Source organism: Pinus tabuliformis, chromosome 9, assembly GCF_031772625.1.
Source record: "Pinus tabuliformis cultivar Carrire ecotype Pingquan chromosome 9, CPIR1, whole genome shotgun sequence".
NCBI classification, from domain to species: domain Eukaryota; kingdom Viridiplantae; phylum Streptophyta; class Pinopsida; order Pinales; family Pinaceae; genus Pinus; species Pinus tabuliformis.
Genome location: NC_142307.1, coordinates 883,191,331 through 883,218,464, shown reverse-complemented (window position 1 = coordinate 883,218,464; position 27,134 = coordinate 883,191,331).

Below are 27,134 nucleotides of genomic sequence, written 5' to 3'. Positions count from 1 at the left end.
TGCGGTAGTACACCACAAGGAGGATTTCCGTGTGGCCTGCCTAGAAAGTGATCGTTGGAATAGCTACAGTTGATTTGACAACGATTTTGTCATTAAAAGGAGCAGGGAAAGTGGATTTAAGATGCAAATCTAGGAAAACCTGCCACCAAAATCACATTTATGAGGAAGTTTTGTGGGGGAATGGACAGTTTGAATTTGAATTGAGTTATAAATATTTCACCCCGTTTCACACTTGGACACTTTGCTTCTTGCGAATTTGCTATTTGTTGTTGCAATTAAAGAGCTAAGTGTCTTGCTGCATGTTTGGTTACCTAAGTTGGGAAGAATATCATGCGGGAACCAGAGCATGAGAAAGACGAAGATGATGATACAAAAGAACTTGATGAGGGTACTGAAGACCCCTATGTAGACCCAAAGGATGATGATTCTCCCTTTATTGTCAAGTGGAGAAAAAAGTCAAGTGTGCGAGGTGCATGGAAGAAGCACAAATATGATAAGTTCACTGGTGTGGAGGCCATGGTCCTCACTGAGGAGGACCTTCATGAAATTGGAGATACTCTCAAGTCTGTGACAAAATATATCTAGGGCCACATTGAAGAATAGTATCAATCCATTTTGACGAAGGTCCACGCAGGCATCAAAGAGTTTCAAGTTCAGGCGACATAGGTTCAAGCGAGAGTGGCTCAAGCGAGGCAATCTCAAGTGAGTGAGAAACTAATGACATCGAGAAGTGTGCAGTCAGTACTCACTTCAAAGCTTTGCGTTGTACCCCTGCCTAATGGATCCTTACACTTGAATGATGCCACATAAAGGGAGAGCACCCAGCCACCTAAGAATTTTATTATTTACTTCGTGGCGCTCCCCCTATCCACATTGCATGAGTTACACCAGGGTGTAGCAGATGATCTTAAGGTGTGGGAGCAATGGGCTCTCATGGTGATCAAGGATGGAAAATCACTAGTCAACAGATGTGATATGAAAAGCACAAGTCTCTCCAGGATCGTAATGAGGCAGCTACGAGAAGGCCACAGCTGGAGTAGGACATTTCCAATGTATGCAGTGAGCTCCCTGAGCTCCAGATTTAGTCTAAGGCTACTTCTAAATAAAATGTGCAGTAGTTGGCAGATGCATTTAGCAAATCAAAGCCACAGGTGGATAAAGTTTCCTTCGATCTATAGCTGCAAATTATTGAGCTTCAATTGAAGTTTCATCTTACCACGCCACCAGAGATCCGAGAGCAGCGCGAGGGTGCCATCAGAATAGATAGGGAAAAGCTTGACACTGCAGTTAAGGATTGTAGCCAGTTGTTTTAAGAGACTCTAGAATTGTGGGCCTCACTGCAGGAGGATCCACATGTGAAAAAGATTGAAGTAGCCATCTAGGATAAGAAGTTGCAGTATGATGAGATAAAGGCAATGGTGCACACCTTATCCCCTGTGCAATGGTTCACCCCATTGAAAGAGGGCACATCCTTGCAAGGATAGAGCGAGGAGTTGTAGAATAAGATTTAGATTATCACTACATGGATGTAGCCATGGGAATAATAAGTAGGGAAGCTATCATAGACTATGGAAGGCACGCTCAAGTGTATGTAGCAAACGTTGTGAACAATTGGCTTAGCAGCAAAAGGGAAAACTACAAAAATGTTTATCGAAGTTTGACAAGCAATAGTAAAATGCATGGAAGTGCTTCACCCAGTGAAGTATTCATTCAGTAGCTTGAAATTAAATATCCAGAGCATACCAGCATAGTGACTCGAGGGCGAATCACATATTTGTGTTGGAAGCCTGTTGGGACGAGATCCCCTAGGCCAGTTTTGTTAAAATATTGTAAGTTTCCACATTTTGAGGAGTGGAACACACAACACGTAGGTCAATAGAAGTCAAGAGGTTTTAGGAAGGTCAAAACCTTATTTCCATCTTGGTACTTTTTTGAGATCTTCCCATGGTTTGTGGACCATGGTATTGTAATAGAAAAGAGTATATAAAAGGGTGTCTTAGCGAGTCTAAAGTGAATCAATGAATAACTAAAAAGAATGGGATTTGGATATATTCTAAGTCTGTACGATCTTTCTGTGTTTGGAAAAGTGGGAGGCTCCCAAAGCTGAGTGTGCAGGGACCTTGGTAAGTTCGAAGTTGAGTGTGTGGGCCCTTGCAACTGTGTGGGTAGGGTCTAGAAAGTCTATATAAAGAAGATCTAAAGTAATAAAGAATATTTGAAGTAAATATGTGTCTGTTTTTATATACTTGTGTACTTTTTATATTTACGTGCACTTGAATGATAGTTATCTGTATTTTCAAATTTACTGCTCCACGAAGATTTGGATCCATCATTATATGTGATTTGATGTATGATTAGATTTTTACACAAAGTTTATAACTCTCTTTAACTTAAAATCACTTAAGTTTGGAATTTCGTGAATAAGGGTTCGTGAAGGTCAGATCAGACCTAAAACTGAAGAAAATTCCTTAACCCCACATCACATAGCCTTCTGGATGCAGAAGCCTCATTCTAGCATCCCCCAATACTGCCTCGGGTGAGACTGTAGCCTACGTTATAAGGGTTGTTTCCGAAAGGACCGATAGTGTAGGATTTTATTGGTTAGTGCAACTAACTCTGAACCTAGGTCCAAGCCCCCTCAAGCCAACAACAACATGCTTGTATTTGAAAAATATGGTCTTTCAAAACCACCCATGCATAACGTAGTCTTGCTATCTTCCTCGATCCTTAAAAAAAAAATAGCACTAACCTACAATAAAAGCTAAGATCTACAAATATTCACAAATAGTGCTTAATGCAATAGATTCAAAGAAAAACGAAATGCATTTTTACCTGTTGGCAATGGTGAATTTTAGACTATCTTGATTTCTAGATGATTGTTTTGAGTGCTTTAAAAAAATAGATTAGAGTACATGCATGAAAAACATGATCTAATAATTTTATTTCTATTTTCAGGAAGTTTTGAGGTCCATTTGTTACAAAACCTTTAAAAAATGACCATTTTTAATTGTCTCAAATGCATATGAAAATTATTCCATATCGTAAATATTGGCAAGACCTTTCCAATGATGCTTGAATCATAAAAAATGGACACCATATGAGAAAGTTATGGTTGTTTGTAGTTTTGGCAAAAACGCAGTGAGGGGTGCCACATGGTAGCACCAGAGGGTGCCACATGGCAGCATCTGAAAATGACATGTGGTAGTATAAACAGATACCACATGGACTATTTAGATGTTGACGTGAATGATGACATGGCAGTGAATGGTGACATGGTGATTAATGATGACGTGGCAGGTTGAATGGATGGTGACTGGGCATTTCGTGGGAAAAACACAGGCTGCCATGTGGTAGCTTGAATTTGACAAAAATATAGTTGAATTATGAAATATATGGTGAAGTGATTTGAACATGAGACCTCATCCAAACAAATCAAATGGCTTGCCATTAAACCACCCAAGTTTATTATGAAATAAAGTAGAAATATTTCTTTTTAAAGTATATTTTGGAAGATTGAGTGAGTAAAAGGTGGCTCAAAGAGTGGAGTGGATGGGGTTTGACCCCACAACCTTTGGCATAAAAATTTGATCTTAACCATTATACCAAAACTCATTAATATGATATGAATATCATTCAAAATGTTTTTATTATTGTTTTTGTTGCAGGCTAACACATGGGTTTTACAGAAAACTTCATGGGCTCGTTTCTCACAAACTATCCATTGGATTTTCTCAAATTTTGTAGACATGTTCCCATTGTTCTTATCCTTATGGATACCAAAAATAAACACCATTGAATGGATATGTCTCGAGATATAATCGAAATGGATGTAGGTGATGATGTTTTTCGACAATGTATTTTCAAACTTCAAAAATAATTTTCTCACAAACTACTTATCATATTGAGCTGAAATTTTGTAGTAAGGTTCCTATGGTCCCAATGCTTTTTCAAAACAAAAAACATATCAATCCAATGCATGGATCTTGAGATATAAGTGAAATTGTTGAAGATGATGATACTCATTTTCTCGAAAACCATGAAGCAGATTGGACTGAAATTTACAGGGATTGTTCATTAGAACATTATGCACTTTATGTACAAAAATTACGAGAACACAATTCCTAGTTTTTTAGATACCTTCAGTTTAATTTCAACATTTTGTATTTTGTTTTTGTTTTATTTTTATTTTTATTTTTTAAATAAAACTAAAAAATTTTATTTACGTGACTCAAATCAAATGAAATGAATTTTTTGTTAGAAAATGGATACAAATCGAATTGAAGATTGAAGATGAAATTAATTTAGGAATTTTTTACATCATCTACAACTTCAACCATTCCTGAAAACTTTTCAAAGCCATTTATTTGATTCCTAATTTCTGATCTTCCAGGTCGCAATAAGACGCAAGAAGAGAGAATACTTTGAAATTTAACAATTACTTTTGTGTTTTAAAATCTGAAACTTCGAAAGCATAGGAAAAAAAATCATACCTCAAACTTTTAGCTCTTCCTCTTTCATGAATGTATATTTTCCTCATAAATCTTCCTGCCAATGGTTAGTGAATGAAGTGGCTATTACCGCACCACAATGAAATCACAAAACAAAAACAAAATCATGGTTTTATTCATTTATTCTACCCTACTCTACGTAAAAACAAAAATAAAAATAAAAAAAATGAATTTTTTCTTCAAGTATATCCTTATTTACAATGTAACCATCTACGAATCAAGATCTCTAGTGTGCTCATATCCAATTCTAAAAAATATATCTCTATGTCCTCTACGATATGAGAGACTAGTTGTAGTTTTGGTGAGAAGATTTTTTGAAGAATGAAGGAATGTTGTGCCCTAGTAACTGCTTGGAACTAATCTTAAATGTAGTCTTTTCTTTCCTAGTTCTATTCATTAGTTATCATGCCTTGGATTTCTTCTGGAAATTTCCCTTATTTCTCTAAAGGGTACCAAGGATCTAGAGACAAACATGCTAAAATTTCTTCAATTTCTGCCTCAAATGGTTGCTTCTCATCAGTTGTAGTCCATTGGATCTCTTGTTCCTTTACTACTTCTTGGGATGCAACTCTATCCTTGGTGGCTATTTTGGAACTATGACAAGGGCTTGAGAAGACTATTATAGGGGCATATCCTTTTCTTCCCAACAAATGCTTGAGCGTCATTTTAGTCCCTTTTATGGTCTAGAGCTCTTGCTTCACAAATGGATTAGTGTTGAGACTCTTACATTATCTAAAAAGAATCAAAATTTATGCATCCTATATGATTTTAATATGGTTCTAACCATGCATCTAAGAATGAATGCAACTATCATGAGTTTGTCTAATATTTTAAAATAAGAACCTATCTATACTGCCCTAGAAATAGCCCCAATGTTGGGTGATTTAATTGTGAGTTAAATCCCTGTCATTAAATTGTCAACCCGAGATTCTTGAACTGATGAGGTATACATGTACTATATATACTAGGTGATTATTTCTAAGAATAGATTAATCTAATGCAAAAAAAATGAAACTGATTACAAAGAAAATAATGAAAGAAAATGAAAAGTAAGTGCACACATTCTCTCTCAAGCATGTTCCCTCTCAATCACTTTCTCTCTCAAAGACTAGCTCTATGAAAACCAACAATTCTAATCTAAGCTATAAAAGGAAAAAGTAATTTAATCTAGTAGTCTATAAGATTACTAATGTGGTATTACTAGTGTCTCAATCCAATCCAAACATAAGGAAATTAAATCAATCTTAAAAAAACAACATTAATGAAATAAACATAAAAACATATAATCAAAATACATAAAAGAAGCTAAACTAAACTTGCATAAATGAAATAACATAAATATTTACAACAAAGGAAAGAGGTGCACAAACTACGGTTGATGGAGGCCCTCCACTCTTCAACAAGCACACTGAATGATTATCAAAGCTTGGAGATCAACGCTGCAACATGTATCCCATAAAATGAAGTTGGAGAAAGTTCCAAAGATATTACAATAATTAAACTCTCTTCCTCTCTATCCTTACTTTAAAAATTACATTAATCATTTCTTCTCTATTACTCTCTATTCTATAATATCTCATATCTTGGATGAAACACCTTTGAATAAGGATGCATTCCTATTTGTACAAAAACTTAAGATAACTAATCAATAAATGTAGATCCATAAATCTCTCCTAGATCGACAATTATATCTTGTGGTTACAACCAATTAACTAAAAATATGAGATACAAATCCTCTCACACATATTTAGGAGACACATATCAAAACATCCATGGTTCTTCTCCTTTCAATGTGCTTAGTCAATGATCCAAATATTCTACAAATATTCCACAAATATTCGTGAGTTGAAATTGAAATTCGAATTTGTGATTCAGTCGACAAATAAGACTCTTCTAGAACCTTCAAATAGACCTACAACATCATAAAACTCATCCCACTTTTAGATATATATGAAAACATGTTAATTTCCTAATATTTAATCATAAATTCTATTAAAATAATTAAAATAAATGACTTGGAAAATAATAATGATAAACCCATATGATCATGTATATGGTATTAATATGGGTTATGGAACTACAGAATATGGTAAAGAGCTACAGAATATGGTAAAATTATAGAAAGGAGGGTGAAAGAGGATGACATTTTGGAGGCCCAATAGTCAATTTTCACTTTTCCCATCTGGCACTGCACAATCCTAAGGCTCAAGCCACAAGATTGGCCTCTGGAATTGCACAATGCATAGTCCAATAATGCATTGTGCAATTCCAGGAGCTAATCTGTCTTCTTGGCCACTAAGAATATGTAATGCGCAGTGTCTCCCAGGCCTCTGCCCAAGATGAGCTACGCATTGCGTAGTTTCAAGACACATGCTTCCATATTGGCTATTGGACTAAGCAGTGCGTAGTTCCCACATGAATCCAATCCCTCTTGCCAGATAAAATTGTGCAATCCTCCCAATTAGATGCCAGGTTTGCTGCTTCAACTTTCCTTGTAAGTAGATTTACTTAAGACTAACATTTTATTTCCATGAGTGTCCTTTTTTGTCCCATAGGTACAATAGTTGTTGAGCACCTCTCCATTAGTCACTATTACCATGGCACCTAATAGAGTTGCTTCAATGGAAAACACTGAGAGCAATACTGGGGAGAAATTGAGCAAACATCAGTTGATTTTCTAGTGTATGTAGATACTTAGTTGTTTATAGGCAAGGGATAATCACTAACATGGCAATAGATTAAATATTATTTTGCAAAGGACTTTGAGGAAAACATAGAGGACTAGTAGGTTTATCTTAGCATCCAAAAGTGAGGGATACACAAGGTTGCATGCATGAATCCTGCCTTCCCATGTAAAAATGTCATGAGTTGGATTGTCTCACACATTGATGAGAAGACCATGAAATTGAGCAGTGCCAGCGAGCAGAAGCTTTCCACCTTCCGAGAATAAGACTTTCAACAAATATATCACTTGGTTGAGAAAGTAGATCACATGGAATCACTCTTCTATGCCACCCACAACTATGTGAAGATAAGAGACATTGTCAAACACTAGGTGAAAGAGCCATCAAAGTTTCGATAGACACCCACCCATGTGTACAAGATAAAGTTCCTTAGGAAGGCTTACCAGCTCTTGGTTATCCTTACTTGCAGAATCCATGGTCAAAAGAGCACAAAAGCCTTTCCTAAAGTGTGGGAATTATTATTAGAGAAAGTGGTGAATGATAGGAGGTCATTCAACTAGTCAAGTCTGTTGGCTTGACAATTGAATGCCCATGTAGCACAGGCTCAAAATTTGCCTGATGGTGAGCGAGAAAGTGCTATATGTTCGCATACTTACTGGATGCAATATAGGTTCTATTGAGTTCCAAAACTACCTTTCCCTTAGCTACTTTTCTTATCCTTCTTTCATTGTTTTTCCATGAAAAATGCATCCTTATCATCAAAAACCATTATACATTGCCTCAAGGACTACATTTCAGTGATTTACAGGTTATACTTTTATGTTTTCTATTTGAATGAGTTTTTGACTTTTTAGCTATGGAACGCAGCCACATTCTGTAGCTAGTTGGATGTTCCACAACTACTTTCACGCTTTTGCAGGTTCTAGGTGTCAAGAAGGAAAAAGGACTACATGGGTAGCTTGGAAAACATCAGGGCATGGATCATATCCTATTCATTTGTCCTGGATCAACGAGGAAGACTCTGGTCAAAGGGAAGTCAAACATAGAAACCTATGGCAAATAGAACTTTGTTTTGCACACATTTCTCAGTGATGGGATCCGAAGCAGTTTCTTGAGGCCACGAACTTCATCTGCGACCTACGCAAACAAAATCCAACAACCATTACCATAAGATTTATGTTTCCAAGCAACCAAGGACAAGAATTCTGCATACTTTCCTATCTACGTGTTTTCCTATAGCTTAATTCTCTATTTAAAATAGTTGTATAATTTCCATATATATACTTGTGTGAAGAACGTAGAAGAAGTTAAGTTTTTTCTTATGTATTAAGTTTAGATTTCTGCTCTGTAGTTTGAAGAAATCATTCTCTGTTTTAATATAAAGGCTATGTTTCATGGATGCCTGAAGCGTTGTTGGAGTGTTGATTAAGTTCTTATAATCCGAGACCTTTGCAGAGGGCCCCTGTGTTGGTCAAGGTTACATTTTATTTATGTCTTGCCTTTCATAGTTAACTGTAAATTCACTGTGTTTTTCATGATGTTTATAACCATTTTCTAACTCTATTCATAATGCAGCTTGTGTTCATAGAATAGCTCTTTTGTTTCATTACTTTCTAGTTTATTATCAGTAACTTGAAGTAGATGTCAGTAGCATAGAGTAATTTAGATTTGTTGATCTTTAGTCTAGTTTCTTTCATTTGATGTTCATTAGTTTTTAGATTTTTGAATGCCATTTTGATGTTAGTTTAATAACTCATGTTGTAAGTGAATATTTCTGAAAGCCCTTTTAGTGGATGGTTCATCTTAAAAACTAAGTGGTAAAGTATTTCATTTATGAATGAGTCTTTCTCTGCATTTTTATGTTTACTTTTTCTTAGAACAATGAAGTATGGAATCTCTAAAAATTCTATCACAAGGAGGTAGTTCTCCCAAAATTGTATAGCAGAGTGATAAAGCACTTCATTAGATGTTATAGTAGATTAATTTCAATTTCACTTTCAGTATTAGTCTTTCATTTAATTTTATTGTAATTTCATTCTTAGTTTTAGAACAATGAAGTATTGAATCCCTCAAAATGCTATAACAAGGAGGTAGTTCTCCCAAAATTGTGTAGCAGAGTGACAAGACACATCATTTAGTTCTTATGACATATTAGTTGCAATTTAATTTTCAATCATAGTTTTTCATTTAGTTGCAATTCCATTTTTCAGTTGTTCATTAATTTTTGATTCTGACAATAGTTGTAATCCTATTTTCAGTATTTCATTTTTGGTTCATCATAGATAGTTGCAATCTCATTTTCAATTTTAATATTAGCTCTCATTTCATTTCCTTAGATTCTTGGCAGCAGTAGATTGTAGAACATTAGGAATTAAAATATCAAACCCCCAATACAACAGAAAACTCAAAAAAAGTGAGGTAAGAAGGGTCATTTAGCACGTATAGTGCACTACACTTCCTCAGTTTATGATACCCAGATTGATAATTTATGTAGAGAAATTTAGGACACTAAATTAACCAAACATTTTGGCGCCGTTTTCGGAGAAGTGTAACTAGGTAGCGTTATCTCTTACATTCATAGAAAAAAAAACAAAAACAACAAAACAAAGCAATGACATGCATAGAGAACGAGACTCTAGGGGTAGATTTATAGCTAGGGGCAGAAGTTTGATTCCTACAACTCCACCAAGAGTTAGAAAAGACACACCTCCATCCTAGACTCATACTCTCAGCCATAGTATTCCTGGAATCCAAGGGGCAGAAATTCAATCAGAAGATTCTCCTACATCATCTACCAAAACAGTCCTAGGAGAGAAGACCTTTTTCACCTCCACAGGGGAGCCTATTATAATTGAAGAATTAGGAATACCTGGTGAATGTAGAAAATCTCTCTCATAGTCCATTAATAGAAGAACCATAGGAGGAAGGAATAGCCTTGCAGGTTGAGCCCTATACTGGCTCTGAAGAAATTATAATGGCAGAAGAAGAACAAGATGGAGAATTTACATTGTTTGGAGGAGGGGGTAGAGGGAGAGGTAGAGGAAACAATGGAGGAGGTAGAGGTAATAATGGAGAAGGCAAAGGTAATAGGGAAGTAGATAACTCATTTGGATTCCCTATAGTAGATGAGGAAACACATACCACAATGAAAAACATTTCAGCATCTGTCCTCCCAAACTTTTATGGATTGAGAAGTGAGTATCCTAAAACATTTTTGTTTGAGTTTGAAGTATTGTGCAAAACCTATGACTATCTAGAAGACTCTCAAAAAATCAAATTGTTCCCTTCAACACTAAAAGGGGCTGCTTTGGAATGGTTTATGGAATTGGTCACTCAATCCATTAGAACTTGGAATGACATGAAACGATAATTTTTGGATAGATATTTGGATTATTGTATGCCTGCCAATCATAAAGATGAGGTGTTCAAAATGATGCAAAAGGAAGATGAAAACTTAGAGGATTTGCTTGAGAGATTCAACTATAATTTGAAAAGAGCAAAGATGAACAATTTAGATGAAGAAACTTTGAAATCTCTTTTGTTAAAGGCCATTAGAGATGAATGGATAGATATCCTTAACATGACAGGGAAGGGAGATATCTCTCAAATTCCATTGAGTGACATAGCAGAACTATGTGTTCATATCTCAAGAGGGAAATCTAAAACTGGGAAAGGGCCAAGAGATCCTTCTCTTGTTAGAGCAAACAAATTTGCAACATGATCTATAAGTAGGGTCGAAATTGGCAATATGCTTGTTGAGTTTAAAACTGACATTTTAGGGAGCCTTAGTGAGCAGCTAGACACCCTTAAAATTCAAAACAAGCAGAAAATAGAGGTTGATTCTTTAGCTATTTTTTTTCCAAAATGCAGAAAGAAACATGCTCTAAGGGAATGCCCTTTAGATGCAAAAATTGTCGAAACTTGTATGATTTGTTCAAAAAGTCATGAGACCAAGGATTGTCCTTCAATCCCATGTCTTAAGGCTGTCTTTCAAGAGGAAACAGTCCCAAATCCTATAGAATATCTTTGTTTTTTTGCAAGAAGACCTTGGCAAGGGTCACAAAATTAAGGATTTAACAATCTAATGTATCTTCAACCCCCACCAAACTAGAATTATTGGCAGCAACCATGGCCTCAACCTCAATCTCAGCATCAATCTCAACCATGAGCACAAGGGGTACAAAATCCTTATGGGAGATTTGCCCAATATTACCAATATCCTCCATCTTATCAAACTCAGCCACAAAATTAGCAGCAACTTCCAAATCAAAACCCTCAACTTTCATTGCCATTTCCACAACAACCTCCACAACAAAGTCAAAATCCTCAACTCTTACTTCCTTTTCAACAAAAACCAAATCAGCTACCTGCCAAACGATTACCAAACCCCAATAATAAGAACCCTCAGAATTCTTACATGGTAGAAGGACAACAATTTCCAACTTACATGATTACTCCTCTAGATCTTAATGATGTTCAACTTAAATAAGGTAGGATATTAGAAAAGGAAAAACCTTCTATAGTTATTCAAGAACAAGACACTTCTGAGGAGGATTCTCTGAAAGTCAATAAAAGTTTTGAGGGAACATCCCTCCAAAACCAAAACATAGAAAAAGAAAAACAAAAGGAATCAATAAACACAACTCCTATAATTGAGCAACCAGCATCTACTTCTACACCTCCTTTTCCTAAGAGATTACAAATTGATAGAGGGGTAGAAAAACAGATCTTGTTGCCCAATTATGATTTTCTAGATGAATTGAAGAATGTTTGCATCAAAATTCCGTTGCTACAAGCCATTAGATAAATTCCTATTCTAGCCAAGACAATAAAGGAGTTGGGCATCAAAAGACCAGGAAGAAAACCGAGAGAAAAAAAAAAGAATTCACCTGGTAAGAAAGATAGCAGATATCATGATGGGAAAGATTGCCATGCAGAAATATGTGGACCCAGGAAGTCCAATTATCAAGACACATATAAATGGGATTGAAATTCCAAATACATTAATTGAATTAGGGGCAGAAATAAACATTATGAGTAGACAAACTATGGAGCAGCTTAAACTTCCTAACCTACTTTACACACCTACCCTACTGCAACTTGTAGATAGATCAGTAATTAAACTAGAAGGTGTGCTAGAAGATATTTCAGTCTCCTTAGATTCTTGGGAATATCCTGTTGATTTTATGATTTTAACTCCCAAGAATAATTTAGAAGGACATCCACTCATATTAGGAAGACCTTGGCTAGGCACAACTAATGCTTTTATTAGTTGTAGATCTGGTGACATGTATATTTATGATGTTAATTCAACAAAGAAATTTACTTTGTATCCTCTAGAAAAAGAAATAATAGAAATAGATGACAAGGAATGGATTAGTGATGAAGATGATATTCATCCTCTCTTTACTATATCTGAAATTAGTGAAGATAGTCAAATTTTGAACACATTGGAAAATTTTGAAACATCTTCAGAACGTGATCATGCACAATTTCAAGAAATATCTAATATTGAATACTTTTCATCTAGGTAGATGTCTCTCTATTCTATGGATGAGTTTGGTAGCTCTACAATTGAAATTTTTCTAGGTAGGACATTGAACATAAACAAAAACTTGGAGAAACTACAACAAGAAGAGCTAACCAAACAAAAACATTCTGCTGCATTTGCATGGGAGTATATCGACATGAAAGGTATTGATCCTAAGACTTATATCCATCATACCTATATTGAGGTAAATAGTAGACCAATCAGACAACCTCAAAGAAGAATGAATCCAAATCTTAGGGAAATTGTGAAAGAAGAGCTCCAAAAATTACTCAATGTAAACTTCATTTACCCAATTTTAGATAGCCAATGGGTTTCTCCTTTAGTAATTGTGCCTAAAAAGAATGGTAAATGGAGGGTGTGCATTGCTTACCAAGAATTGAATAAAGCAACCTTGAAAGATCACTTTCATTTTCCCTTTATAAATCAAGTGTTAGATACATTAATAGATAAAAAGTATTTCTCATTCTTGGATGGTTTTAGTGGTCATAATCAAATTCAGGTAGCTCCTGAGGATCAGGATAAAACCACATTTACTTGTCCATGGGGAGCTTTTGCCTACCGATTGCTTCCTTTTGGGTTATGTAATGCACTTGCAACATTCCAAAGAGCAGTACTAGGAATTTGTTTTGATCTAATACATGATTGTGTAGAGGTATATATGGATGATTTTATAGTTTATGGTAACACATTTGAAGAAGCTTTGTAGAATTTGGAAAAAGTCCTTAAAAGATGTAAAGAAACAAACCTTTCATTAAGCCATGAAAAATCCTTTATGATGTTTACAGAAGGTATTGTTTTAGGACATCACATTTCAGGAGAAGGGATTAAAGTTGACAAGTCTAAAGTTGAAGTTATCTCTAAGTTGTCAATTCCAAATTGCCAAAAGGATGTTAGAAGTTTTCTAGGATTTATAGGATATTATAGAAGATTTATAGAAAAATTCACTAAAATAGCATCTCCACCCTTCAATTTGCTTACAAAAGATTGTGAATTCAAGTGGAATCCTGATTGCTAACTAGCATTTGAAACCTTCAAAGCAAAAATATCTGAAGCACCTATCTTAAGAGGACCAAATTGGAAACTTCATTTCCATATTTCTACAGATGCTTCAGATACAGCTCTGGGAGCTGTATTGGAACAAAAATATTTGATTCCTTATGCCATTTACTATACAAGTTAAAATTTGACTCCCACTGAGTTGAATTCTATTGTAACTAAAAAAGAGTTCTTAGTTGTTGTTCATGCAATTAACAAGTTCAGACGCTATATAAAAGGCTATGAAACCTTTGTTCATACAGATCACTCTGCAATTAGATATTTGATGAATAAACCTATTACTAATGGCAGAGTTACAATATGGATTTTACTTTTGCAAGAATTTAATATTACTGTGCTAGATAGACCTGGAAAACAAAACACAGTTGCTGATTTCTTGTCCAGGATTCAGAATATCAAAGAAGACTCTTCGATTGAAGATAAGTTTCTTGATGAATATCTCTTTGTAGTAACTTCTCAAACTCCTTGGTTTGCAGATGCTGCTAATTACTTGGTTACAGGGAAGTTACCTTCACATTTATTTCCTAGAGAGAAAAGAAAGATTATTCAAGATAGTGCAAGATATTCATGGATCACTAACGAATTGTATAAAGCAGGGCCAGATCTTATGATCAGAAGATGTGTCAGGGAAGATGAGATGGATGATATTCTCAAAGCATGTCATGATGAGCCATGTGGTGGACACTTTGCTGACAAGAGGATAGCCTATAAAATCCTTTCTTTAGTATATTTTTGGCCATCCATCTTCAAAGATGCTAAAGAATATGTCAGAAGGTGCGACAGCTGCCAAAGGGTAGGGAAACCTACTACCTCAAATGAAATGCCATTACAACCTCAGTACTTATCGAACCCTTTGAAAAATGGGCTTTAGACTTTATTGGACCTATTAATCCTCCATCCAAGTAGAAAAAATATATATTGGTATGCACTGATTATGTCACCAAATGGGTAGAAGCAAAAGCATTACTTTTTGCTAACAAAAATTCTGTAGTTAGTTTTCTTTTTGAGGATATTTTTACTTGCTTTGGTGTCCCAAGAGAAATTTTGATAGATCAAGGACTTCAATTCACATCCAACATGGTGGAGAAGCTTATGGAGGAATACAAAATCAAGCAGAGGAAATCCACTCCCTATCATCCACAAGAAAATGGTCAAGTGGAGTCTACAAATAAAGTGATTGAAATAATCCTCACTAAGTCTGTGCATCTACATAGAAGATATTGGGAAGAAAGGCTTCCTGAATCCTTATGGGCCTATAGAACTACATGGAGGAACACAACTAAACATACACCCTATGAACTTGTTTATGGGAAGCAAGTCATGTTCCCCATAGAGTTTCAAGTCAAAACTTTCACAATGGCAGTCCAGTTGGGGATGGATTTATCAGAAGCTCAAAAGTGTAGACTAGAGCAATTGAATGAACTTGATGAAATCAGACAAGAAGTTGTTCAAAGGACTGGTCTAGTTCAGCAACAGAGGGCTAAGTGGCATGACAAGTACATCAAGGACAAGAAGTCTCAAGAGGGAGATTGGGCACTGTTATTTGATTCAAAGTTTAAAGATTTTCAAGGGAAGTTTCAAACTCATTGGCTTGGGCCATATGAGATTGAAAAAGTTTTCAGTAATAGAGCAGTAATGATTAGAACAATAGATGAAAGTCAAACTCCTCTCCTTGTGAATGGTCATAGATTGAAAATTTATCAAAAACCAATCTAAAAGGAGTTAATCAATATCTTTCCGAACAATTCCAAAATGAAGTTGGTGAAGAAGAATCCTTCTTCTCCACCAACTTAGCCTTTGCTTCTCATATCTAAAAAAAAAAATTGTATAAGGTTGAAAACCAATCACTGATTGGCATGTTTATACAGAAAATACAGGGTGAAAATCAAAAGCTTTTGACACCCTATATTTTCCATTTCCTTTTCTGAAAAAAAATAAAAATAAATAAATAAATAAAAACCAAAACAAAACAAAACAAAACAAAAAAAACAAAACAAAACGAAAAAAAAAACAAAACAAAACAAAAAACAAAACATGGTAGCTCACTTTGCATTCTGCAAAATTTATTGTTTTATCTCATTTTCACTCCGTTTTACTTTTGCAAAGTTTCAATTTCACTCCACAACCATATTCCACCAATAAATTTTTCCTCTCCAGCATTTCTTTCGTCTCCATTTTTCATTTATCATCTTGTCATATTTTCACCGACACAACCATCTCCATTTCATTCATTCATAAAGTCATATTTATTCTCTGTTTTACATTTTGCAGTTGTTTCCACGTTCTGCAGCTATTCCCGTTCCATAGCTAATCCTGTTCTGCAGCCAATCTAATTCTGCAGCAACAATTTGATCATCAATCCAAGCATAAAGAGGCCAGTTCATAATAAAATTTCATATGCAGGTAATTGAGGGGAGAACAACTATTGAAGACCAATCACGTCTAAGCACCTATGGAAACAAACAACAAGAGATTAGTAAGTGGAAAGGTATAGTTCTAAAGGTGAAAACGAAAACTTATTTCAAAAAGTAATACAAAACATAAGTTTGTATAACTCGTATAACCACATGACTCCTTGATTTATCATTAAGAGATTTGATTGCCATGACGATCCCGCCACACCTTCCGTCTTTAATACCTAATGGTCTAATGATGCAACCTCCATTTTAAACTCAATGACTCGTACTTAACCGGACTCCTCCAGCACACTTGTTAAACAGTTTCATGACGTAACCTATTTGAATACGACTCCTCAAAACCCTAATTGTTCATTTATTACACCAAGTTTTCTTCTCTTATACTTCCGCAACCTTTTTGTGCATACAATCACTCCGTTTTCCTATATTTTGTGCATACAAACATTCTGTTACCCTGTGCACACAGTCACTCTATTTTCGTATTCTCTGTGTATAACAGTCACTCTATTTTTCACACAGTTTACGTATACAGTTAGCCACCCTGTTTTTCATATACCTTGTGCACACTCTATTTCCACACATTTTACGCATACAGCTACTATGTTTCTATATACCCTGTATGTACAGTCATTTTATCCCATACTCATAGTCATTTCACTTCCATATACTCTGTCATTCTGTCCCCATATCCATAGTTATTTTTTTTTCTATATACCAGTTGTTCCACTGCCTTGTACATAGTCATTTTTACACAGTCACTCCATTTCTCAATCAGTGAAGGGAATCTTTTGAAGAATAGCAGAGAACAGAGGTGATGGGGCTCATTGTCTGAACTGAACCCATAGGGGTAAAGTACATGGAAGGTTATCCTCAATTGAAAGGGATTTTGCAGAAGGCTGGTCAGTTGAGTTTCATTCAAAAATTCAAATGGTTACAATAAAGAAAATACCCAATCTTTTGCCAGATCATTTGATGGGATAGACGTGAAAATAGGTGACATAAATTTTGTAGTGACCGAGTCTTTTATTGTTGAAGCAACTGATTTACCAAGGCTAGGAGAGAGGTGGTTCAAGAATAAAGAATTTCATGATGAAACTTAGAAGGTCGTTCTCAAAAATCCAGGTATGGACACTTTAGTTTTTAGGAAAGGAATTCCAATCTTTGCACTTAAGGGCAAATGGAGTATCATGCTACTAATTTTGCAAAAGTTTATTACATGCAAGGGAAGGTTTGGTTCCATGTATGTATATCACATAAGATTATTAATGAATTTTCTTGAAGATAGAACCCTCAATCTCCCCTTTTTCCTGTTAAATAGTTTGAGAAGAATGGCCACTAATGTTCAGAAGAAAATTGAAGCAATAGAAACCACTCTTTATCATCATGGACTGGTAAAAATTTTAGTTGAACATCACTTAAACAGTGTAGGGGACACATGGGATGACATTTTGGTCAAAAACTCCTTCCAAGAGGCTCAAAAATTGCTCGAGGGAAGTTTTGTAAAAAGAAGTAGGAGGAGGAAGACTAGTCTCACCATTCAAAACACTCCTGAAACTTCAGCACAGAAAAACAATGAAGAAGATCCCATCTCTAAAACATTAACAGAGATCAAAAAGCAGACAAAGCAGAGAAAGAAAATGAAAGAAAAGGTTGAGGAAATCCACAATAATATTCCCGAACCTTCATCATCTAAGGAGGATGAACAGCTTCTTTCAGATAAATTAATCAAAATCAGAGATCAGCTCAAGAAAGAGAAGGAGAAGGGAAAAAGGAAACATGTTATAGAGGAAGAAGTCATAAGCTCCCAAAGATTGAGGAGAAGTTCTAGACTCAAGGGCAAAGTGAAGAAAGAAAAATCAAAGAGACCCAATTCATAGATTTTGGGAAGAAACTCCAATTCCAACTCAATGCCAAGACAATATTCCATATGAGTAAAGCCCACAGATCTCTCCTCAACAAAACTTTGAAAGCAGCCCAAGAAGAGCCTCTCTAGTCATCGATCCGATCCAACAACAGATTTATGAATACATAGAGTCATTGGAGAAAAATAGTACATCAATGGACCCAAGGACTTCATCTAATCTTGAGCAGCCTGCCACATCACAAGAAATTTTGACTAGCTCACTTAAACAGAAATCTATGAGCTAGAAGTTCTAAATAGGCATATCCAAAGAGAAAATGAAGCCTTAAAAGAACAAAAAAAGTTGGATAAGATTATCCATGATAACACTATGCTTCACTTGGGTTTATGGCATAAGAAGAACAAAAAACTAAAGAAGAAGAATATGAAGTTAAAAGGGGCACTCATTAGCCTCAAGTACAGATTTCTCATGAGGAAGCCTACGATAGCAGTTGGTGCAAAGAAAAGCAAGAAGAGCTTGGATTTTTTGGCTGAGGTCTTAGAACAAAATTAAAATGTAGTAGAAGGATGGAGTTCACAATTTTGATTGCATAAGGACATGCAATAGTCTAGCAGTGGGGGTATGTTGAGTTCCAAAACTGCCTTTCCCTTAGCTAATTTTCTCATCCTTTCTTCTCTGTTTTTCCATGAAAAATGCATCCTTATCATCAAAAACCATTATACATTGCCTCAAGAAGTACATTTCAATGATTTACAGGTTATACTTTTATGTTTGCTATTTGAATAAGTTTTTGGCCTTTTAGCTACAAAAGGCAGCCACATTCTGTAGCTAATCGGCTGTTTCACTGCTACTTTCATGCTTTTGCAAGTTCCAGGTGTCAAGAAGGGAAAAGGACTACATGGGTAGCTTGGAAAACATCAGGGAATGGATCGTATCCTATTCATCTATCCTAGATCGATGAGGAAGACTCTGTCAAAGGGAAGTCAAACATAGAAACCTATGGCAAACAGAACTCTATTTTGCACACGTTTCTCAATGATGGGATTTGAAGCAATTTCCTGAGGCCACAAACTTCATCTGCCACCTATGCAAACAGAATCCAATAGCCATTACCATAAGATTTATGTTTCCAAGCAACCAAGGACAAGAATTTTGCATAGTTTCCTGTCTACGTGTTTTGTTGTAGCTTAATTCTCTCTTTAAAATAGTTGTATAATTTCCCTATATATACCTATGTGAAGAACACAAAAGAAGTTAAGTTTTTGCTTATGTATTAAGTTCAGATTTCCACTCTGTAGTTTGAAAAACTCATTCTTTGTTTTAATATAAAGACTTTGTTTCATGGATACCTGAAGTGTTTTTGGAGTGTTGATTAAGTGCTTATAATCTGAGACCTTTACAGAGGGCCCCTGCATTGGTCAAGGTTACATTTTATTTGTGTTTTTCCTTTCATAGTTAACTGTAAATTCACTGTGTTTTTCATGATGTTTATAACCATTTTCTAACTCTGTTCATAATGTAGCTTGTGTTCATAGAATAGCTCTTTTGTTTCATCACTTTCTAGTTTCTTATCAGTAACTTGAAGTTGATGTCACTAGCATAGAGTAATTTAGATTTGTTGATCATTAGTCTAGTTTCTTTCATCTGTTGTTCATTAGTTTTTAGATTTTTGAATGCCATTTTGATGTTAGTTTAATAACTCATGTTGTAAGTGAATATTTTCGAAAGCCCTTACAGTTGATGGTTCATCTTAAAAACTAAGTGGTGAAGTATTTCATTTATGAATGAGTCTTTCTCTGCATTTTTATGTTTAATTTTCTTAGAACAATGAAGTATGGAGTCCCTCAAAATACTATCACAAGGAGGTAGTTCTCCCAAAATTGTATAACAAAGTGATAAAGCACTTCATTTAGTTGTTATAGTAGATTAATTGCAATTTCACTTTCGGTATTAGTCTTTCATTTAATTTTAATGTAATTTCATTCTTAGTTTTAGAAAAATGAAGTATTGAATCCCTCAAAATGCTATAACAAGGAGGTAGTTCTCCCAAAATTGTGTAGCAGAGTGACAAGACATTTCATTTAGTTTTTATGACAGATTAGTTGCAATTTCATTTTCAATCATAGTTTTTCATTTAGTTTCAATTCCATTTTTTAGTTGTTCATTAAGTTTTGATTCTGACAATAGTTGTAATCTTATTTTCAGTATTTCATTTTTGGTTCATCATAGATAGCTGCAATCTCATTTTCAGTTTTAATATTAGCTCTCATTTCATTTCTTTATATTCTTAGCAGTAGTATATTGCAGAACATTAGGAATTAAAAGATCAAACCCCAAAACAACAGAAAACTCAAAAACAGTGAGGTAAGAAGGGTCATCTAGCACATATAGTGCACTACACTTCATCAGTTTACGATACCCGGATTGATAATTTATGTAGAGCAATTTAGGACACTAAAATGACCAAACATGTTCTATATGTATTCATACATACTGGATGCAATATGTGCACAAAAATAGTTCCCTGGCATGAACTGGACATGGACACCGCGAGAAACTGTTATGGACATCTATTGCAAGTTTATTTCCGAATGCAGTTATCGAGGAGTAATGGCATGACGAAACTAACCACTTCATCATCCTGTTGTACAAGCTTATCTTTGAAGAAGATCCACCATGCATGTCACGAGAAGCAATGGAGGCAATAGCAGCCATCATAGATTGGTATTCCTCACCAAGTGGCACCTTCATTAGAGTGTTTGGCGGAGATAAACCTATGCATGTTTCACCAAGGTATGCCACTGACAAACTTGTCATGCAAGAAGTATCATACCATCTTGCTACAAGGTTGTCAGAATCATTGCATAGGAAGAAGAAAGCACCATGGCCCACTCTTCCTTTGAAAATTGGATTATGCAAGATAAATAACTTGAAAGTCACAGATGTCGAGGCAAAGGAGAGAGTGAGATTTGAATTCGGTGCTCAAGAATTTAATATGTATGATCACCGCGGTATTTACAAGGACCATTATATGAGAGTTTATTTTCTATGGATTAGCAGGGCATTCCATTGGCTAGAGGAGGATTCATGCAGGCACCATTACAATGCCTCCAAACTCCATGAGTTGGTCATCTTAGAAAGGACCTCACAAGCTGCTCCACGAACAACGACAACTTCAGAAGCAAGAGAAGCATAAGGCAGCAATCTCATATAGAACAAGAGAAAGAGGAATATTGTTGACAGTCCAGAGGGAGAACAAAGTTGCAAGATGAAGGTAGACCCTATTCTAATCAAAGAATCTTTGGAAACAGAAATGAAGAGGAAACAGAGGATACAAGGAGCTAAGTGGGGGAAGAGAGAAAATAGAGCTTGCAGGAAATAGAACTAAGGGTGCAGAAAATAGAACAAGAACTAGGGAAATAACATGAATAGAGAAGGAGAGAATAGGAAGAGAAACAAAAGTAGGAAGAAGAAGAAAGGCAAGGTGCAATGGTAGAATAAGCATCATTGATTCAAGTTCAAGAGCAAGAATAGAACCAGCCAGTAGCAAAAGGAGAGAGTGAATAGATTTAGGATCAAGAACGTTCTCCGCAGATTCAAGACTTGATTGAATTTGCGGACATGGAGTTGGAATTGGAACCGCAGGATGAGGATGTTGACTTGATGCCCAGTGCACCATAGGTCGTCATTCAATCTCCACCACCTCCACCCACAAATTTAGCCCTGAGCGAGGAAGGAGACATAGTTCATCTTGGTGATGGTCCTGTAATGGATGTGTACAATCTGTCATAAAATGAAATTCAGAAGAGGATTGATCAAGTGCAGAGAAAGAATTTTTTAGATGATCATGCATCATCTACATTCATTAGAGAAAGGGTGATAGTTATAACATCAAGAAGCTCACCTCATTCATTGTAAACATTCAGACTTCATATGTATGGTTATACAACAGTTTGGATTTTATGGTGAGAACCCACAAGATCCCATCATCCAGCTCACTCACCGAAGGTAAACACAAACATTGAGTCAGAAAGGATATTGAAGAGCAATTTGAGTAGCAGAGACAAGTTGCCACCAAGGAGGATTTAAAGTTGAACACAAAAAACATGCAGAACTATATCGATGGTCCTGTCCAAATTAGAACCATGTTGCTCCTGTTCAAGAAAAAAGTTAAGATTGGAACCAAGACAGTGTACATGGATGCCATGGAGGCTAGATTCTACTTCCAGCCTGACACCATTACACAATTTGGGGACATCATCACATAGTATCAAGCTTGACACTAATATGTGACCGAGAAGTAGCAAGTGGAGGTTGTTGAGCTAGACTTCTCCCAGATTCAAACATAATATTGTTATGTTTTGTTAAGTTGTCAAGTTGTCTCTACCCTATTTTGCCTTATATGGGTACATGTGTGAAATGTAATATTATTTGTAATTATGTTTTAAGTGAAATGCCAAGTGCCAATATTGGAATTTGAACATTCATCATGTAATGTAATGTGTCATTTTGTAAATAAATTGAAGATTCATGAGCGTAATCCAAAGGTCAGAAAGGGGAGTTGAAGAGTCACCCCCTCTTGTTATAAATAGAACCTCATAACTTATGTAACAAGATTTTGGGAGTCAAGCTTTTGGCTAGGCTTAGGCTTAGAAAGAGCTTGGGAGTATTGTGAAGAGCCTTGGTTTCTCTGTAGCATAGAGCGAGTATACTTATTTTGAGGAGTAGGTGTTCTTGACTATAATGTTCCACTATTGGGGCTAGTGGTCATCAATGGTGCATGTATGAATGTAACTTTCCCTTATAATAATAAAATCAGATCCAACATACTTTCATGCATATGTTGTGAATATAGTAGGATTATTCTTGTTGTATTTGCAATGTATGTTATTTAACTTACGATTATGCTTATGAAATATTTCGTTTGCATTTGTATGAATATTGTTGAATATATTTTGTTGTATTAATTCATCACTTTAACTTGTGGACTATTCCACATCTTATCTTGTGATGTCATTTCGCTTGTGTGTTCCTTTTAAGTTGCGTACTATTACAAGCTTCCAAGGGGCACACTTCCTTTTCCCTTCATGTGTTTAAACCTTCATGCATCACACTTGACTCTCCACAGGGTCACACACTTTCTCTCACCCAAAGTTATCATACTTCCCTTTGCTAATCTTTGCAATCAGGGAATAACATTACAACCCACTATTGGGACTCCTACTCCAAATGGTGTGAGGTCTAGTTGGGACTTCATATAGGGGAGATCCCATGAATGTTTACAGGTCCAACACCATCAACATTTTTGGTGCTAGAAGAAGGGATAGATGACAAGTTGAGCCCTTGAAGTCTGTTTTGAATCTCTACACTCATTTAATGGCTGCTCAACAAATCATAACCCTGACATGTTTTTCTAGACACACAAATCTTAAAGTGATGGCGAGAATTATTGATGACTTGTCGAATTTGAAACTCAATGGCGAGGGTGAAACAACCTTATTTGAACATACCGCTCAGTTTCTTGATTTCTACACAAAGCACAACATCCACTATGAGGATGTTGGTTGTACGTTGTTCATTCTCACGTTTGAAGGGCACATGCAAAATGGGTGTAACACATTTCCTAATGACTCCATTCACTCTTTTGAACAACTTTTCATAGATTCATGCCATGATTTTGTTCTCTATCATCGTAAATCTCTTCATAAAAAAAATTGAATTTGTGAAAAGCACCTAGTAAATCCATTTAGGATTTTCATGATTGTTTCATCCATTACTGCTTTGAATTTCCTAGATTTGAAGTTAATTGGTATTTCTTGGTAGATATATTTCTATATCTTGTTCACATTTTAGAAAATCCACATGAGTTAGAATTTGAACCTCTCCCAACATACCTCAGCATTAGAGCTTCTAAATCTGAGATGGACAAGGTTGTTTCTCCAAGTGACCCTTCATCCCCTTTTCATCAAACAGCTTTATTTCTATAGGTCGAGGTGAGAGAAGTTGATAATTAACCTCATCTTCTCTTACCCCACTTACTCAGAATTTCAGCTCAGATTTGGACTGTGACTTTGATAGTTGTGATGAATTTTTATCTCCTTGTCCTCCATCCTTTGGTCCCTCTGATCCTCTGGATTATGATGTGTTGTGTTCACTTGTTTCAAATTTCGCTTGTGATGTTGACAAGGATCAACTTTTGGATGGATTTGGTGTTGAAAAACCAACCTAAGCTATCACTTTTGATGAGTATGTGTGGGAGTCTGAACAAGAATCTGTAGTGAATATGGCCTCCTTCCATCTTCACCTCTTACACATTATCTAGACATTTTCTATGAGTCTATCATTTTTGTTCAATCTTGTAAAAAATCATTTTCGGATGTTACTACCTTCGACCATTTGGAGAACACGTGGAATGTCAATTTTTTTATTTGAATGCAGAGAGGACAAATATTTTCTTCTTAATCCTCCCTATTTCTCATCTTATCTTTCTCGGAACACAGAGGGTGAAATTTATCATTCTCCATTATCCCTTCTTTATAATTCGTTAGATCATGAGGATACCTCTTTTTGTGATCTTGAACTTTCTGATCATGGTTTTTGTGATCTTTTCATTGAATCATTCAATCACAATTCTTATTTTTCCACTATCAATCATTTGAATCCACTAACCTTCGATGATCCATCTTCTGGTAAATTAGAACCTCCCCAAGATATTGAGGCACTTTAGCCTGAGCTGATCGTTATGTCAGGTTCTGGTAGCCTTGAGGTCAGTTCCACTTCTGATTAGAAATGTGTGGAATCTTTCCAGGCTCCTCGTCACTCTATTGTACACATTGAAAATCAATCTATTTTACAATTTTCACATCCTCCATCTGTATCACATGATCCTATCACTTAACCATTAGAGGAATTATACATAGTGAGCATTGTTGAAAAGCGAAAATTTTCTTCTTTCTTCGTGTTTTGTCATTTTTCAAGTTCAAAAGTTTGTGCTTGCATGTCTTCGACTCGCAATGTGTTTGAGCACCATGGTATATCTGCAGAGTACCTTTCATGCATTTTTCATTTTTACTTTTCTACGAGTTAATTCAAGATTCAAACGTTCTAGTTTATATTTGCTTATATCTCTTATCCGTTGGTATGCTTGTATATCTTTCTTGACATACATTCCCTCACCTACATAGGCTAGCCAATGCATCGCTGGTTGCATTAGAAGTATCACTTTACATAAGTAAGATCTATGCTTTGTTTAGGTTATGAGTAGGAGTAGTTTTTCTTTTCTTTGTTATTTCTTTGATTTTCTTCACTTTATTTAATTTTGTTTGCTTCACTTATTTATCTTAGTTTGTTTTCTTTTCAGTTGTAGGTTAGCTTTTGTATGAGACTGTGTGTGGATTCTGAGCAAGCTTGTTTAAATCCAAGAGGAAGTTTTACTACTATCAATGCTTTTTTATCTGTCTATTCCCTCTCTATATGTGAATCTTGCATTTCTTCTAGTTGATGATACCCTGATGGAAAATATGTTCCTTTCATAGAGAGTCATGGTAAAATCATGATGCATGCACTTTTAACTAGTACTCTCTACTCTAATCGGTCTTCTACTTTTGACTAATCCTTGTCAATGAAGTAAAGTAGAGTAAGGAGGGGGGGAAAGCCTTAACAAGTATGTCAAAGGTATATATAAATATCCTTCTCTAAAGGAAAAACCTCTTATTCTCTCAATAAGTCGAAATACCTCTTCCACCCCCTGAAATAACTAAGTTACTATGCATAGTTCTTTGAACAAATAAAAATGAAAAAATTAACTAAATGAAATAAAGGGAGAAAGAAGAGAAAGGCTTCCTACGCAGAGAGGTGAATCAAGTAACTCCACCGGGGTACTGTCCAAGCTCGCTGACAACGGAGCCATTCTTGTGTTTCTGAAGTGACTCTGTTGGGGTAATTTCCAAGCCTGCTAGGAACAGAGCAACACCAGAGATGAAAACTAAGACTCTGACAATCTATTTTACTTGTGCATCTGTGTACTCCTCATCCACAATTGAAACAACTCAGTTTTACTTAGCTTGGTATGTGTGATGTCGGTGAAGAGAATTGTAGGGACTACATATTTAACTCAAGCTAAGTGAAGAAACTATGATAATAAAAGAACTAAAAAATACCTCTAGAAGATTTAGACATGTTTTTCATGAGACAAGGTCCATACAGAGAGTTGGAGTTCTACTACAACCATCCTCCAAAAATTTTCCTATGCTTCGATTTTGGACTCCCCCTTCTTATCCATGGAAGCTTATCTCGCACTAATCCAAGTATTCATGCTTCAACTAGTACTTATCTTTTCCATTTTTCTTGTGTTTGTTCACTTAGTTGATTCTTCTAAGTCACAAGTTGATCTCCCAACTTGGTCTCACAACAATTCTAGACTTTCCTCCAGAAATTGTACAATCCTTGAGGTAAAGCATACCTTATGATGGGAATTGTGCAATCCTTACTGCCAATGATCCATGAGCTTAAAAACTACGTAGACATGGGAGGTAGGCCAACACTGAGATTAGAAATTATGCAACTCTCACTAAGCTCAAAAATTGCGTAATGCACTGAGTCGGAAAGTTTCCCAGTTCCCCTGAATTATGTAGTTCTTCCCAACAGTGTGCATGGAAAGTTTCCTTGAAAAAGGAAAAAGGAAAAAAATCGTGTGTAAAAAATAGGGATCTAATTTTAGTATCTCGAAGAAGGAATTTGCGCTATTTTTAGAAAATTACGCTAAGTGTCACTTTTTCCTTGATTTTAGGCATGCGCGTCAAAACACCTAATTTGTTCAAATCTATTTAATCAACACTTCTAGATCTCAATTGCACACTTGATCTTGGAGCTCTAGCCTTACCGAGGAGATCAAGGAACCTTTGGTGAGATCTTTGTCGATTTTTTGGGTGAGTTTTATTTTTGTCATCTTTTGTTGCTTTTCCTATCGCTTTTTGTCATTTGGCTTGTGTGAAGTGTTGTTTTAATTTTGTATTTCCTTTCCCAAGTGTCACATTAGATTTCCTGTTTTGCACGAA